The sequence below is a fragment of the Ostrea edulis genome, chromosome 1 (assembly GCF_947568905.1).
Source record: "Ostrea edulis chromosome 1, xbOstEdul1.1, whole genome shotgun sequence".
Taxonomy (NCBI): domain Eukaryota; kingdom Metazoa; phylum Mollusca; class Bivalvia; order Ostreida; family Ostreidae; genus Ostrea; species Ostrea edulis.
Genome location: NC_079164.1, coordinates 99,826,101 through 99,844,159, shown reverse-complemented (window position 1 = coordinate 99,844,159; position 18,059 = coordinate 99,826,101). Strand labels below are relative to the sequence as shown.

At 35.0% G+C, this 18,059-nt stretch overlaps 1 long non-coding RNA gene across 1 annotated transcript; it reads left to right on the top strand.

Annotated features, from left to right (window-relative positions):
• Positions 1–633: 633 nt before the first annotated feature.
• On the top strand, positions 634–17,904 carry LOC125670653 (uncharacterized). The gene is made up of 2 exons (XR_008795997.1): positions 634–895; positions 1,044–17,904. It is a non-coding gene; the product is annotated as an uncharacterized LOC125670653 (long non-coding RNA).
• Positions 17,905–18,059: the final 155 nt, after the last annotated feature.

Here is an 18,059-nt window from a genome sequence, read left to right as displayed (position 1 = left end):
TTGATATGAACTTGACTTACAGCACACAACCATTAAAGAGGTAACGTGGTATTAAACAGGGATGACCAGTTCACATCTCCAATAGAATCATTTCAGAATCACCGTCATCGCCCCTAACCTGCAAGTCACTGAATTTGATCGTCGTCAAAATATATCACATCGGAGGAAACGTTAAAAATGTGATCAAAAATGTATTTTCACATGCGAGTTTACTTCACGCACACGCGAACTGTAGCACGTTCTCAAACTGCGTGCAACGTGTGACTGAATTCAATGACGTGTCAGCTGGCGTGACGTATTTTGTCTTTCGTGATATCTGGAACGATTCTACATTTTTGACAGTACTTTCACATATCCTCAGCAAAGATTCGCTTGAACGAAATCTTTACCTATCTAACGGATATACGTCAGATTCCTTTATCAGCGATCAACGTTCTAGCGAATGATAGAAAACTACAAATATTCGAGTAGTTTCTTGAAAATATCTAACCCAAAAAAGAAGAGAACACAACACTGTAAATTTCCTACACCGTTAACATCGACACAAAATTAACATAAATGATAATTGTATTTAACATCACGCTCAAGAAGGTACTTACGTGTAGTTGTGAAAACTAGCCAGGATATCTTAAGTAGTGGTGAACGATAACTATGAGAGCGCAGCAGATAAGCGGCTAAATATAGACGTGTTTGTACAGTAAAGTACTGACAGTGGAACACGTGCGTGGTCTGAACCTTTAAAATCACAGTGTTGGCACAGGTTCAAATTCATCTGTGCAGTGTAATTCAATATATTTCGACACAAACGCCGTCTACCTCGTGGAATGTTTGCCTATGATAAGAGATACTGTCTCTATACCTTTATAACTTGAGAACGGACTATAATCTGTACAAAGTAAAAGTTCATTTCTGATGTAATACTACCGGTTTCAGTCACCCGAACACACCTATTATAATGTTAACAAAAGAAGGGCGTCACGCGATTTCAATCTACCGTTGCTAAAATCCTTCTGTAAACATTGGTCTACTTTCGATTTTAACAGGATGTGAGAAAGCGAAGACGATGTGTCGAGGACTTTACAGAAATACGCCACACAGGTAAGTCCGATCTGTTCACAACACAATCATTTTCTTCTCTCAATCTGATTATGTAATAAATATTCATTTATATGCGATTGCTCGATCAATGTATGTATTTCAACTTTCACTACTTATACAAGATAGAAGTCATTTGTAAACAGAAAGTAGTATCAGACACAGACAAAAATACAGGATCGTACAAAAGAAATGTGAAACACCGTGTGTTATTTTGATTTTCTTTCCATCACGATATGCTACCTCTATATATCAAATTAAAAATCATATCTCGCAGTTACATGTATTTAAATCAAATTAATGCTGTAATATCCAGATGCCAAAACTAAACATAGAAGCATCAACCGGCATATATTGATTTCTGAATTTCGGACCTTAGTTCTGATATTTAATTAATGAACCCGTGGTCTAATTCCGTGCTCTAATTCTGAACATTAATCGTCTTACCTCTAATCGAATTTCAAAATGGCGACGACCCTCCGCTTCCTCACTGAGCCATCACATTACTGTATACAACGCATGACCTGTCTCTATTTTATTTCCTCATAGTCGTGAAATACTTCCTGTTCGATGTGATTTTAGAAAATATACAAAAGAAAATAATATATTACGTAGACAATGTTGGTAGATGGGAGCAGCTGTAGCTGTGTGTCTACGATCGAGAGAAACAGAATTCATTTCTGTGACTGGAATATCAATTAGCATTGTAAACCATATTTAATTAATCAATATCTGTAATATGTTTCGGAATCAAGAACTTGCCGTGCTCATAAATGTGGTGATGCAGTGAGTTTGGTAGTGGAACCGTAAAATATCAAATAGGAATCTGATACATATATTTTTCCATGAAAGACATCGTTGTTCATACTAGTTTGAAAATTCACTTCCGCAGTTACATGAATCGTATTTATGTTTATCAACTGATCACTGTAATAATAACAACTGATCACTGTAATAATAACAACTGATCACTGTAATAATAACAACTGATCACTGTAATAATAACAACTTTATTTACTATCACTGTAATAATAACAACTTTATTTACTATCACTGTAATAATAACAACTTTATTTACTGATTATTGCAAAATTTCCAGTAATTTTATTAACTGATCACCAAAATATCCAAGTAACTTTAATATCTGATCATTGCATTATCCAAGTAACTTTATTATCTGATCATTGCATTATCCAAGTAACTTTATTATCTGATCATTGCATTATCCAAGTAACTTTATTATCTGATCAATGCATTATCCAAGTAACCTTCTTCACTGATCAATGCATTATTCAAGTAACTTTATTCACTAATCACAGAATTATAGATGTACAAAGAACTTTATCAACTGACCAATGCATCATCTTAGTAACACTATCCCAGCAACTTTAATTACTAATTAAATTATCCAAGTAATTTTATTTACTAATCACAGAATTATCCCAATAATTTTATTAACTGATCACAAAATTATCCAAGTAGCTAAATTAACTGATCTAAGTAACTTTATTTACTAATTACAAAATTATCCATGTAACTTTATTCTCTAATCACATAATTATCAAAGTAATTTTATCCACTGTAACTAAGTTATCCAAGGGACTTTATTAACTTGTCACTGCATTTTCTCAATAATTTTTTAACCGATCACTATTCCCGTGGGGATCCGGGTTAGAATAGGTCCTCAGTACCCCTTGCTTGTCGTAAAAGGCGACTTCGGATGAGACCACAAAAACCGAGGTCCCATGTCACAGCAGGTGTGGCACGATAAAGATCCCTCCCTGCTCAAAAGCCCTAAGCGCCGAGCATAGGCCTAAATTTTGCAGCCCTCCACCGGCAATGATGACGTCTCCATATGAATGAAAAATTCTCGAGAGGGACGTTAAACAATATTCAATCAATCAATTAACCGATCACTACTGTATTATCCAAGTAATTTTAACCGGTCGCAGTAGCTCAGTGGTAGAGCGTTTGCCTCGTAAACGGAGGGTCGAGAGTTCGAGTCCTGCTTGAGCCATGGCTGTGTCAAACTTATTATTCCTTCGCCACACGCTCAGTATTACACAACAACCGCGGTGGTCTAGAGGTTGAACGTTCGCCCCGCAAGCGGAAAGTTGGGGTTTGAATCCTGGCTGCGACAGACCTAAATCGTTAAAACAGATAGTGATAGTTCCATCGCCAAACGTGCGGCATCAGGTGTGAATATCACGGGTCCTCGGAGATGACTTTAAAAACGGAAGTCCCGTGTCACAGTAGGTGTGGCATGCTAAAGAACCTTCACTGCTCAATGGCCGTAAGCGCCGAGCATAGGATTAAATTTGAAGCCCTTCACCGGTATTGGTGACATCTTATATTGGGTGAAAAATTCTTGAGAGGGATGTTAAACAAGATACAATCAATCAATGAATCGGAATTAAGAAGTGACAATCGCGGGTCTTTCGGATCGGAGACGTTGGCACTTTAAAGAATCCTCAGTGCAACGACCATAAACGCGGAGCCAAATTTGTGGTACCTTCAAAACGAGTGAATAATAACAGGACGTAAAACATCCAACCAAACCCAAGTAACAACTTATCCTAGTCAATTTATTAACTTTATCAACTTCTCACTGCATTATCCTAGTCAATTTATTAACTTATATCAACTTCTCACTGTATTATCCTAGTCAATTTATTAACTTATATCCCGGTAACTTTATCTCACTGCATTATCCTAGTCAATTTATTAACTTATATCCCGGTAACTTTATCAACTTCTCACTGCATTATCCTAGTCAATTTATTAACTTATATCCCGGTAACTTTATCTCACTGCATTATCCTAGTCAATTTATTAACTTATATCCCGGTAACTTTATCTCACTGCATTATCCTAGTCAATTTATTAACTTATATCCCGGTAACTTTATCAACTTCTCACTGCATTATCCTAGTCAATTTATTAACTTATATCCCGGTAACTTTATCAACTTCTCACTGCATTATCCTAGTATTTACTCACCTCAGTAGTGGAAAGTTCGACTCGTAACCGGAAGTCGAGGGTTTGAGTCCCGCCCGTGCCATGGCCACGTGAAACTGAAGATGTAAACATGAAATGATTGCTCCTTCTAAACTGTTCGTTATCTTCACTTTTTCCATCGCCAAACGTTCATCATTAAGAAGTGACAATCACATGTATTTTGGATGTGACCTTAAAAACGGAGTTCCGGTTTTGCGGCAGATCTAGACATTTGCACGTTTAAGATTCCTAACTGCAACGACCAAAAGCGCTATAAGCATGGGTCTAAATTTGTGGTACTTCACCTACAACTAATGTCGTCTCACAATAAGTGAATAATTTTCGACGGAACATAAAATAACCATCCAAATCCCAGTAACCTTATAAACCGATCACTGCATTATCCCACTAACTATATTAACTGATCACTAAATTATCCCAGTAACTATATTAACTGATCACTAAATTATCCCAGTAACTATATTAACTGATCACTGCATTATCCCAGTAACTATATTAATTGATCACTAAATTATCCCAGTAACTTTATAAACCGACCATTGCATTATCCCAGTAACATATTAACTGATCACTAAATTATCCCAGTAATTTTATAAACCGATCACTGCATTATCCCAGTAACTATATTAACTGATCACTGCATTATCCCAGTAGCATATTAACTGATCACTAAATTATTCCAGAAACTATATTAATTGATCGCTGCATTATCCCAATAACTATATTAACTGATCACTAAATTATCCCATTAACCTTATAAACCGATCACTGCATTATCCCAGTAACTTTATAAACCGATCACTGAATTATCCCAGTAACTATATTAATTGATCACTGCATTATCCCAGTAACTATATTAACTTATCACTAAATTATCCCAGTAACCTTATAAACCGATCACTGCATTATCCCAGTAACTTTATAAACCGATCATTGCATTATCCCAGTAACTTTATAAACCGATCACTGCATTATCCCAGTAACTATATTAACTGATCACTAAATTATCCCAGTAAATATATTAACTTATCACTAAATTATCCCAGTAACCTTACAAACCGATCACTCCATTATCCCAGTAACTTGTTAACTGATCACTAAATTATCCCAGTAATTTTATAAACCGATCACTGCATTATCCCAGTAATATATTAACTGATCACTAAATTATCCCAGTAACTATATTAACTGATCACTAAATTATCCCAGTAACCTTACAAACCGATCACTGCATTATCCCAGTAATTTTATAAACCGATCACTGCATTATCCCAGTAACATATTAACTGATCACTAAATTATCCCAGTAACTATATTAACTGATCACTGCATTAACCCAGTAACTATATTAACTGATCACTAAATTATCCCAGTAACTATATTAACTGATCACTAAATTATCCCAGTAACTATATTAACTGATCACTGCATTATCCCAGTAACTTTATAAACCGATCACTGCATTATCCCAGTAACTATATTAATTGATCACTAAATTATCCCAGTAACTATATTAACTGATCACTAAATTATCCCAGTAACTATATTAACTGATCACTGCATTATCCCAGTAACTTTATAAACCGATCATTGCATTATCCCAGTAACTATATTAACTGATCACTAAATTATCCCAGTAATTTTATAAACCGATCACTGCATTATCCCAGTAACTATATTAACTGATCACTGCATTATCCCAGTAACATATTAACTGATCACTAAATTATTCCAGTAACTATATTAATTGATCACTGCATTATCCCAGTAACTATATTAACTGATCACTAAATTATCCCATTAACCTTATAAACCGATCACTGCATTCTCCCAGTAACTTTATAAACCGATCACTGAATTTTCCCAGTAACTATATTAATTGATCACTGCATTATCCCAGTAACTATATTAACTAATCACTAAATTATCCCAGTAACCTTATAAACCGATCACTGCATTATCCCAGTAACTTTATAAACCGATCATTGCATTATCCCAGTAACTTTACAAACCGATCACTGCATTATCCCAGTAACTATATTAACTGATCACTAAATTATCCCAGTAACTATATTAACTGATCACTGCATTATCCCAGTAACCTTATAAACCGATCACTGCATTATCCCAGTAACTTATTAACTGATCACTAAATTATCCCAGTAATTTTATAAACCGATCACTGCATTATCCCAGTAACTTTATAAACCGATCACTGAATTTTCCCAGTAACTATATTAATTGATCACTGCATTATCCCAGTAACTATATTAACTAATCACTAAATTATCCCAGTAACCTTATAAACCGATCACTGCATTATCCCAGTAACTTTATAAACCGATCATTGCATTATCCCAGTAACTTTACAAACCGATCACTGCATTATCCCAGTAACTATATTAACTGATCACTAAATTATCCCAGTAACTATATTAACTGATCACTGCATTATCCCAGTAACCTTATAAACCGATCACTGCATTATCCCAGTAACATATTAACTGATCACTAAATTATCCCAGTAATTTTATAAACCGATCACTGCATTATCCCAGCAACCTTACAAACCGATCACTGCATTATCCCAGTAACTATATTAACTGATCACTAAATTATCCCAGTAACTATATTAACTGATCACTGCATTATCCCAGTAACCTTATAAACCGATCACTGCATTATCCCAGTAACTTATTAACTGATCACTAAATTATCCCAGTAATTTTATAAACCGATCACTGCATTATCCCAGTAACTATATTAACTGATCACTGCATTATCCTAGTAATTATATTAACTGATCACAGCATTATCCCAGCAACCTTACAAACCGATCACTGCATTATTCCAGTAATTTTATAAACCGATCATTGCATTATCCCAGTAACATATTAACTGATCACTAAATTATCCCAGTAACTATATTAATTGATTACTGCATTATCCCAGTAACTATATTAACTGATCACTAAATTATCCCAGTAACTTTATAAACCGATCACTGCATTATCCCAGTAACTATATTAATTGATCACTGCATTATCCCAGTAACTATATTAACTGATCACTAAATTATCCCAGTAAATATATTAACTGATCACTAAATTATCCCAGTAACTTTATAAACCGATCACTGCATTATCCCAGTAACATATTAACTGATCACTAAATTATCCCAGTAACTATATTAATTGATCACTGCATTATCCCAGTAACTATATTAACTGATCACTAAATTATCCCAGTAACTATATTAATTGATCACTGCATTATCCCAGTAACCATATTAACTGATCACTAAATTATCCCAGTAACTATATTAATTGATCACTAAATTATCCCAGTAACTTTATAAACCGATCACTGCATTATCCCAGTAACATATTAACTGATCACTAAATTATCCCAGTAACTATATTAATTGATCACTGCATTATCCCAGTAACTATATTATCTGATCACTAAATTATCCCAGTAACTTTATAAACCGATCACTGCATTATCCCAGTAACTATATTATCTGATCACTAAATTATCCCAGTAACTATATTAACCGATCACTGCAGTCTTGTTTTGTTAGTTCATTCTAGAATTTTTCACTCTTAAAGGGATCGCGGTAGCTCTGTCATGACTAGTAGATGACCTATATTAATGTGCAGGTACAAAAGCCAGAGGACACGGGTTTTCTAGCATGTATGTTATGTAGCAGTTGTCTAGCTGGTAATTCTAGCATGTATGTTATGTAGCAGTTGTCTAGCTGTAAGTGGTAACTAGAGAGTCCTTTACCCAATCATCATCAAACATTGTAATTTATACAGACTTGTTCTGACTTTTCTATAACCTTTTAATAATTTTGAGGAGGTCAAAACGTCAAAGTTCATTGAGTGTCTAGCAGGCATACAATATTTACTGTCCAACAAATAACTAAAGATCCCTTTATCTCATATTGATTTTCAGGTTAAAAATCAAAGGGCTTTCTTGGATGCATAAAGTAATTGTAGTCCGATCGATAACTAAATATCAGAGTTCATAGACAAATTGATCATCACTAGTCAACCCCTATTGGTTTTCAGATTTATTATCCTTGTTCTGCGTATGATCAGTTCTCAAATCGAGACAGACAACTGACAGACAAGTTGATGATGCAGGGGTTTCAACAGTCTCGTTTAAAGTCAGCATTTCGCAAATTCTATGGTAGCTATAACAATCTAATTTGCTAATATAACCTGTCATTGGGCCAAATGCTTGTTTCAAACCGATTGTTAGGCCGTTCTTGGCACACTGATTTTTACTACGGACAACTCCGTTTACCTGATCAAGATATAAATCGCACGGCGGGTGTGACCGGTCGACAGGGGATGCCTACTTTTCCTAGGCACATGATCCCACCTTTGGCATATGCAGGGGTCCGTGTTTGCCCAAATTTGTTTTATATTGCTTATAGGAGTTATGAGATTGATCACTGTTCGTTATCTTCACCTTTCAGTTTGGGAAAGGGGTATATATTTTACAAATACGACCAGTTCCAATTGAATTTTTAAATGAAAATAAACGATAAAGAATTAGAACAAGAGAAACACGCAACATGTTTGTAATTTTGTGAATTGTATTTGTCTGAGTCATACAAGGAATAATTTCATTTATATGTAAAACTTATACGGTACCAATTTTGATGCACCAGATGCACATTTCGACAAATAATGTCTCCTCAGTGATGCTCAAGCCGAAAGTTTGGAAATTCGAAATAACAATAAACTTGAAAGAGCTAAAAAGAAAACCAGAGTGCCAAACACTGGAGCCAAATTCGTCCAAGGATCAGAGCTATATATGAGGGAAATTATCCTTAATTTTGAAATGAATTTCTAAATTTTATCCCAGCAATTGAATATACATCCGTATTTTCAAGCTAGTAACATATAGTGCCAGGAGGAGACATCCGGTACCTTCACGATCATCTCTTGGTTTAAGCGTTTTGGAGAGACATAAAACAAAGGCCGCTTAAATCACAGGAAAAGACAAGTACTTATAAAAGCTATTATTAGAATTGCTTCTAAATCGTAGAAACGTGGTATTGTTAGAAAAAGAGAGTCTGGCCGGAATAGTTTTGTTCACGTTCTAAAATCTCATCCAAGACATATAGATATTAGTTGAATATAGGATGACTATACGTGAAGTATGTATATATTTAGGACGAGTTAAACTAACTATCTCTCCCTTTTCTGAATTTCAATTTACTAAAATCATTATCAATAGGTCTAATCAAATTTGGTTGGTTGATTGATTGTAAAGATTATATGGTGTGTTTATTGAAAATCTTCTCAATTACACTAACGTAAAACTTATACGGTGCCAATTTTAATGCACCCGGTGCGCATTTCGACAAATGTCTCTTCAGTGATGCTCAAGCCGAAATACGAACTCTACACAAGATTCGATCACCTGTACAACCTAACAATCCTTATCGAAGATTTCATCTTGAAACCTCTACGTTAAAGACATCTGTGTCCCCACTGCTCTGGGGTTCTGTTGTCAAAAATGGTTCCAAGTCCTGCTGAGACACGCAACATTTATATTACCGTGTACAAGGAAGAACCGCCTTTCTGGTAAGTAAGGAGATCACTTTTGTATATGTAGTTTCGTAATAAGTTTGATATGAATTACATTACTTGTGATATTTGTTCTCTATTTTTAGCTCACCTGAACCGAAGGTTCAAGTGAGCTATTCTGATCACATTTTGTCCGGCGTCCGTCTGTCTGTCTGTCCGTCTGTCTGTCCGTCTGTCCGTAAACTTTTCACATTTTCGACTTCTTCTCCAGAACCACTGGGCCAATTTCAACCTAACTTGGCCAAAAGCATCCTTGGGTGAAGGGCTTTCAAGTTTGTTCAAATGAAGGTCCATGTCCCTTTCAAAGGGGAGATAATCACAAAAATGCAAAAATAGCGTGGGGTCATTTAAAAATCTTCTTCTCAAGAACCACTGGGCCAGAAGAGTTGAAATTTTCCTGAAAGCTTCCTGACATATTGCAGATTCAAGTTTGGTCAAATCATGGCCCCCGGTGGTAGGATGGGGCCACAAGGGGGAATCAAAGTTTTACATACAAATATATAGGGAAAAACTTTAAAAATCTTCTTCTCAAGAACCACTAAGCCAGAAAAGCTGAGATTTACATGAAAGCTTCCTGACATAATGCAGATTCAAGTTTGTTCAAATCATGGGCCCCTGGGGTTGGATGGGGCCACAATAGGGGATCAAAGTTTTACATACAAATATATAGGAAAAATCTTTAAAAATCTTCTTCTCAAGAACCACTAAGCCAGAAAAGCTGATTTTTACATGAAAACTTTCTGACATAGTGCAGATTCAAGTTTGTTCAAATCATGGCCCCCGGGGATAAGATGGGGCCCCAAGGGGTGGATCAAAGTTTTACACACAAATATATAAGGAAAAACTTTAAAAATCTTCTTCTCAAGAACCACTGAGCCAGAAAAGCTGAGATTTACATGAAAGCTTACTGACATAATGCAGATTCAAGTTTGTTCAAATCATGGGCCCCGGGGGTTGGATGGGACCACAATAGGGGATCAAAGTTTTACATACAAATATATAGGAAAAATCTTCTTCTCAAGAACCACTGAGTCAGAAAAGCTGATTTTTACATGAAAACTTTCTGACATAGTGCAGATTCAAGTTTGTTCAAATCATGGGCCCCGGGGGTAGGATGGGGCCACAAGGGGGGATCAAAGTTTTACATACAAATATATAGGAAAAATCTTTAAAAATCTTCTTCTCAAGAACCACTGAGCCAGAAAAGCTGATTTTTACATGAAAACTTTCTGACATAGTGCAGATTCAAGTTTGTTCAAATCGTGGCCCCCGGGGGTAGGATGGGGCCCCAAGGGGGGATCAAAGTTTTACATACAAATATAGGAAAAAGCTTTAAAAATCTTCTTCTCAAGAACCATTGGGCCAAAGAAGTTGACATTTACATGAAAGCTTTCTGACATAGTGTAGATTCAAGTTTGCAAAGGGTAGTTTGGGCCATAATAGGGACTAAGGTTTTACATCCAAATATATATGGAAAGTCTTCAGATATGGGCCAAGGTGACTCGGGTGAGCGATGTGGCCCATGGGCCTCTTGTTTTAATTGTTTTTATCATTTTCAACAAATACATATACACCTTTTACTCACACTCTCATATAGATTAAAGAAAGCGATATAGACAATTACATGTATATTCTAGTACTTATTGTTAAAAAAAGAAGAAGAAATGCTGTTATCATCAATTGAAAAGACATTTCCATTTCTTTTTGTAAAATATTTGTTCCGTAAGTTTTTCTTCCAAAATGTAGTAATCATATAAACATTTCAAAACATCATCAAAAACAATATTGACATTCTTTCTTGAATATTGGAATATGTATCTCTTTACTAAGAGGATTATAAAGTTTAAAACCATGTGTTCTCTATTTTTGTCCAATTTCCTACATCAGATGAGAGACTGATTTGACAAACTTACAGATGCGTTATGATGAGTTTTGAATTTACTTTTAAATATTGACATACATGCAAGTATATTAACTCAGTATTACAAAGATATTATCAATAGAAGCTGTTTGAACAGAAAACACATGGATCCCTTGTGCCTGGTTGCCAGCTTTCAGATCGAGTATGGTGCTTGTAATAATGTGAAACAGATCGTTTTTATGAAAACGTGTGGTGGAAATCCTACATGAAGAACAAATCGTCTACAGTCTAGCGTTGCCTATTTACGTGTCAGTTGCACAAGTCTGTTTATGTTGAAGAGTTGGTTCGAGACATTCGTTAAATAGCATAAAAGAAGGGGACAAACCGACGATTAAAGGATTGATTAGAAAAAGGTACCAAATCGTGTGTTTTGTTTATGCTCTTTTTTCAAAGACAGGTTCGGGTTTCATACAGCAAAATGATGAAAAAGGGTGGCAAGTGGAGTTTAAGACACTTGGATAGATAAGATAGAAAACGAAGTCTTGTATTGCTATGCTATTTGAGTAATGATATGCGCTGCTGCAATTGTTTTGAGATTGGCAATTGATAATTGAAGCATCTGATACTCAGTTTTTAAATGAAACAATAATTTTGATACTTAATTTAAGATATATGTTGGTGCTTTTCTGATACCCGCATGGATATCAAATGCTGTGGTTTTGTCGGATTAGAATTTATTTGATACATAGATTTTAGTGCAGCCTACTTTTTTATCTACTCTGATATATAAACTATAGTTTGAATATCATTCGATTCATAATCTTCTTCAACTACGGAAACGACAATTATCATTTCGTGTATTGGGGTCAACTTAATATGTTTCTCAAAAGAAAATCGCAGCTGACCATCCTTGTACTAGTTGAATAGCACATTTATTTTAGAACATTTCTGATCTGAAGTTATTCTGTATACAAGTATTTGGATGATGAGGATAATAAAGATATAAATTTCTTCTGGTTTTGGTCTGTCTTTTTTCTGATCGCTTCATCTGGAATTGCCATGACGTATAATGTCTAAGTGGAAGATCATCTAAATATTAGAAACTTAAATCTCAATTTTAATACGTTGTAAAAAAAAAAAAAAAAAAAAAGTGAGAAATGCAGGAATGTAAGTCTATTTCGTCGAAAACGTACCATGTATTTAGCTCGTACGCATTGAAAATCCTTTTATTGATGTGAAATGTACGCCCAAGCAAACATAGATAGGAAAAACTTCAAACTAATGTGCGACTACATCAACCAGAAGTGGTATAAATCAAATGTGGATTCTAAAAAAAATTCTAAAGACCTTTTAGTAAATTAAAAATCGCAAAGCTTTTCTCAAAGCAACAACATCAAAACGCACGACTTCTCAACACTTTACACGGTCATTCCTCACGATGAATTAAAGACTAAACATTTGACATCATAGACAGTTGCTTCTTCAACAAAACTGGGAAACGGAAATATTTATATCTAGTGATCAGTCATCCAAAAATTACTTTGTTAAACGCCACTCTGATTCTACGCACAAGTTATCCGAAGTTCAAATTAAAAATATGCTGGAGTTCCTCATTTAACTTCGTAGTCTTTGGTGATCAGGTCTTCCAACAGTGTTTGAATTCCCATGGACACGAATGTGCTCCTTTGTTAGCTGCCTGATTTTATATTCTTGTGAAGCAAAATTTAATCAAAAACTTCTATGTAAGAAGAAAAAATATCTTGCGCTGGCCTTCAATGCGACATTAAGATATATCGACGATGTATTATCTATCAACAACAATAATTTTCATTCATATGTCGATTCGATATATCCCCGTGAACTCGACATATAAGACACCACAGAGTCGTACACTTCTGCTACATAGATATTTTTTTTTAGAAAATAAATATTAACGGCAAATCAACTATATGATAAACGGGATGATATCAGCTTCTCCATCATCAACGTCACATATTTATGTAGCAATATTCGATTATCATCTTTATATGGTGTTTATATCTCTCAAATGATTCGTTACGCAAGAGCTTGTTCTCCGTATAATCAGTTTTTAAATATAGGCGGGCTACTGACAAACAAGTCTATATTAATTGATCACTGCATTATCCCAGTAACTATATTAACTGATCACTAAATTATCCCAGTAACCTTATAAACCGATCACTGCATTATCCCAGTAACTTTATAAACCGATCACTGCATTATCCCAGTAACTATATTAACTGATCACTAAATCATCCCAGTAAATATATTAATTGATCACTAAATTATCCCAGTAACCTTACAAACCGATCACCTTTCAGTTTGGGAAAGGGGTATATATTTTACAAATACGACCAGTTCCAATTGAATTTTTAAATGAAAATAAACGATAAAGAATTAGAACAAGAGAAACACGCAACATGTTTGTAATTTTGTGAATTGTATTTGTCTGAGTCATACAAGGAATAATTTCATTTATATGTAAAACTTATACGGTACCAATTTTGATGCACCAGATGCACATTTCGACAAATAATGTCTCCTCAGTGATGCTCAAGCCGAAAGTTTGGAAATTCGAAATAACAATAAACTTGAAAGAGCTAAAAAGAAAACCAGAGTGCCAAACACTGGAGCCAAATTCGTCCAAGGATCAGAGCTATATATGAGGGAAATTATCCTTAATTTTGAAATGAATTTCTAAATTTTATCCCAGCAATTGAATATACATCCGTATTTTCAAGCTAGTAACATATAGTGCCAGGAGGAGACATCCGGTACCTTCACGATCATCTCTTGGTTTAAGCGTTTTGGAGAGACATAAAACAAAGGCCGCTTAAATCACAGGAAAAGACAAGTACTTATAAAAGCTATTATTAGAATTGCTTCTAAATCGTAGAAACGTGGTATTGTTAGAAAAAGAGAGTCTGGCCGGAATAGTTTTGTTAACGTTCTAAAATCTCATCCAAGACATATAGATATTAGTTGAATATAGGATGACTATACGTGAAGTATGTATATATTTAGGACGAGTTAAACTAACTATCTCTCCCTTTTCTGAATTTCAATTTACTAAAATCATTATCAATAGGTCTAATCAAATTTGGTTGGTTGATTGATTGTAAAGATTATATGGTGTGTTTATTGAAAATCTTCTCAATTACACTAACGTAAAACTTATACGGTGCCAATTTTAATGCATCCGGTGCGCATTTCGACAAATGTCTCTTCAGTGATGCTCAAGCCGAAATACGAACTCTACACAAGATTCGATCACCTGTACAACCTAACAATCCTTATCGAAGATTTCATCTTGAAACCTCTACGTTAAAGACATCTGTGTCCCCACTGCTCTGGGGTTCTGTTGTCAAAAATGGTTCCAAGTCCTGCTGAGACACGCAACATTTATATTACCGTGTACAAGGAAGAACCGCCTTTCTGGTAAGTAAGTAGATCACTTTTGTATATGTAGTTTCGTAATAAGTTTGATATGAATTACATTACTTGTGATATTTGTTCTCTATTTTTAGCTCACCTGAACCGAAGGTTCAAGTGAGCTATTCTGATCACATTTTGTCCGGCGTCCGTCTGTCTGTCTGTCCGTCTGTCCGTAAACTTTTCACATTTTCGACTTCTTCTCCAGAACCACTGGGCCAATTTCAACCTAACTTGGCCAAAAGCATCCTTGGGTGAAGGGCTTTCAAGTTTGTTCAAATGAAGGTCCATGTCCCTTTCAAAGGGGAGATAATCACAAAAATGCAAAAATAGCGTGGGGTCATTTAAAAATCTTCTTCTCAAGAACCACTGGGCCAGAAGAGTTGAAATTTACCTGAAAGCTTCCTGACATATTGCAGATTCAAGTTTGGTCAAATCATGGCCCCCGGTGGTAGGATGGGGCCACAAGGGGGAATCAAAGTTTTACATACAAATATATAGGGAAAAACTTTAAAAATCTTCTTCTCAAGAACCACTAAGCCAGAAAAGCTGAGATTTACATGAAAGCTTCCTGACATAATGCAGATTCAAGTTTGTTCAAATCATGGGCCCCTGGGGTTGGATGGGGCCACAATAGGGGATCAAAGTTTTACATACAAATATATAGGAAAAATCTTTAAAAATCTTCTTCTCAAGAACCACTAAGCCAGAAAAGCTGATTTTTACATGAAAACTTTCTGACATAGTGCAGATTCAAGTTTGTTCAAATCATGGCCCCCGGGGATAAGATGGGGCCCCAAGGGGTGGATCAAAGTTTTACACACAAATATAGAAGGAAAAACTTTAAAAATCTTCTTCTCAAGAACCACTGAGCCAGAAAAGCTAAGATTTACATGAAAGCTTACTGACATAATGCAGATTCAAGTTTGTTCAAATCATGGGCCCCGGGGGTTGGATGGGACCACAATAGGGGATCAAAGTTTTACATACAAATATATAGGAAAAATCTTCTTCTCAAGAACCACTGAGTCAGAAAAGCTGATTTTTACATGAAAACTTTCTGACATAGTGCAGATTCAAGTTTGTTCAAATCATGGGCCCCGGGGGTAGGATGGGGCCACAAGGGGGGATCAAAGTTTTACATACAAATATATAGGAAAAATCTTTAAAAATCTTCTTCTCAAGAACCACTGAGCCAGAAAAGCTGATTTTTACATGAAAACTTTCTGACATAGTGCAGATTCAAGTTTGTTCAAATCGTGGCCCCCGGGGGTAGGATGGGGCCCCAAGGGGGGATCAAAGTTTTACATACAAATATAGGAAAAAGCTTTAAAAATCTTCTTCTCAAGAACCATTGGGCCAAAGAAGTTGACATTTACATGAAAGCTTTCTGACATAGTGTAGATTCAAGTTTGCAAAGGGTAGTTTGGGCCATAATAAGGACTAAGGTTTTACATCCAAATATATATGGAAAGTCTTCAGATATGGGCCAAGGTGACTCGGGTGAGCGATGTGGCCCATGGGCCTCTTGTTTTAATTGTTTTTATCATTTTCAACAAATACATATACACCTTTTACTCACACTCTCATATAGATTAAAGAAAGCGATATAGACAATTACATGTATATTCTAGTACTTATTGTTAAAAAAAGAAGAAGAAATGCTGTTATCATCAATTGAAAAGACATTTCCATTTCTTTTTGTAAAATATTTGTTCCGTAAGTTTTTCTTCCAAAATGTAGTAATCATATAAACATTTCAAAACATCATCAAAAACAATATTGACATTCTTTCTTGAATATTGGAATATGTATCTCTTTACTAAGAGGATTATAAAGTTTAAAACCATGTGTTCTCTATTTTTGTCCAATTTCCTACATCAGATGAGAGACTGATTTGACAAACTTACAGATGCGTTATGATGAGTTTTGAATTTACTTTTAAATATTGACATACATGCAAGTATATTAACTCAGTATTACAAAGATATTATCAATAGAAGCTGTTTGAACAGAAAACACATGGATCCCTTGTGCCTGGTTGCCAGCTTTCAGATCGAGTATGGTGCTTGTAATAATGTGAAACAGATCGTTTTTATGAAAACGTGTGGTGGAAATCCTACATGAAGAACAATCGTCTACAGTCTAGCGTTGCCTATTTACGTGTCAGTTGCACAAGTCTGTTTATGTTGAAGAGTTGGTTCGAGACATTCGTTAAATAGCATAAAAGAAGGGGACAAACCGACGATTAAAGGATTGATTAGAAAAAGGTACCAAATCGTGTGTTTTGTTTATGCTCTTTTTTCAAAGACAGGTTCGGGTTTCATACAGCAAAATGATGAAAAAGGGTGGCAAGTGGAGTTTAAGACACTTGGATAGATAAGATAGAAAACGAAGTCTTGTATTGCTATGCTATTTGAGTAATGATATGCGCTGCTGCAATTGTTTTGAGATTGGCAATTGATAATTGAAGCATCTGATACTCAGTTTTTAAATGAAACAATAATTTTGATACTTAATTTAAGATATATGTTGGTGCTTTTCTGATACCCGCATGGATATCAAATGCTGTGGTTTTGTCGGATTAGAATTTATTTGATACATAGATTTTAGTGCAGCCTACTTTTTTATCTACTCTGATATATAAACTATAGTTTGAATATCATTCGATTCATAATCTTCTTCAACTACGGAAACGACAATTATCATTTCGTGTATTGGGGTCAACTTAATATGTTTCTCAAAAGAAAATCGCAGCTGACCATCCTTGTACTAGTTGAATAGCACATTTATTTTAGAACATTTCTGATCTGAAGTTATTCTGTATACAAGTATTTGGATGATGAGGATAATAAAGATATAAATTTCTTCTGGTTTTGGTCTGTCTTTTTTCTGATCGCTTCATCTGGAATTGCCATGACGTATAATGTCTAAGTGGAAGATCATCTAAATATTAGAAACTTAAATCTCAATTTTAATACGTTGTAAAAAAAAAAAAAAAAAAAAAAAAAAAAAAAAAAAAA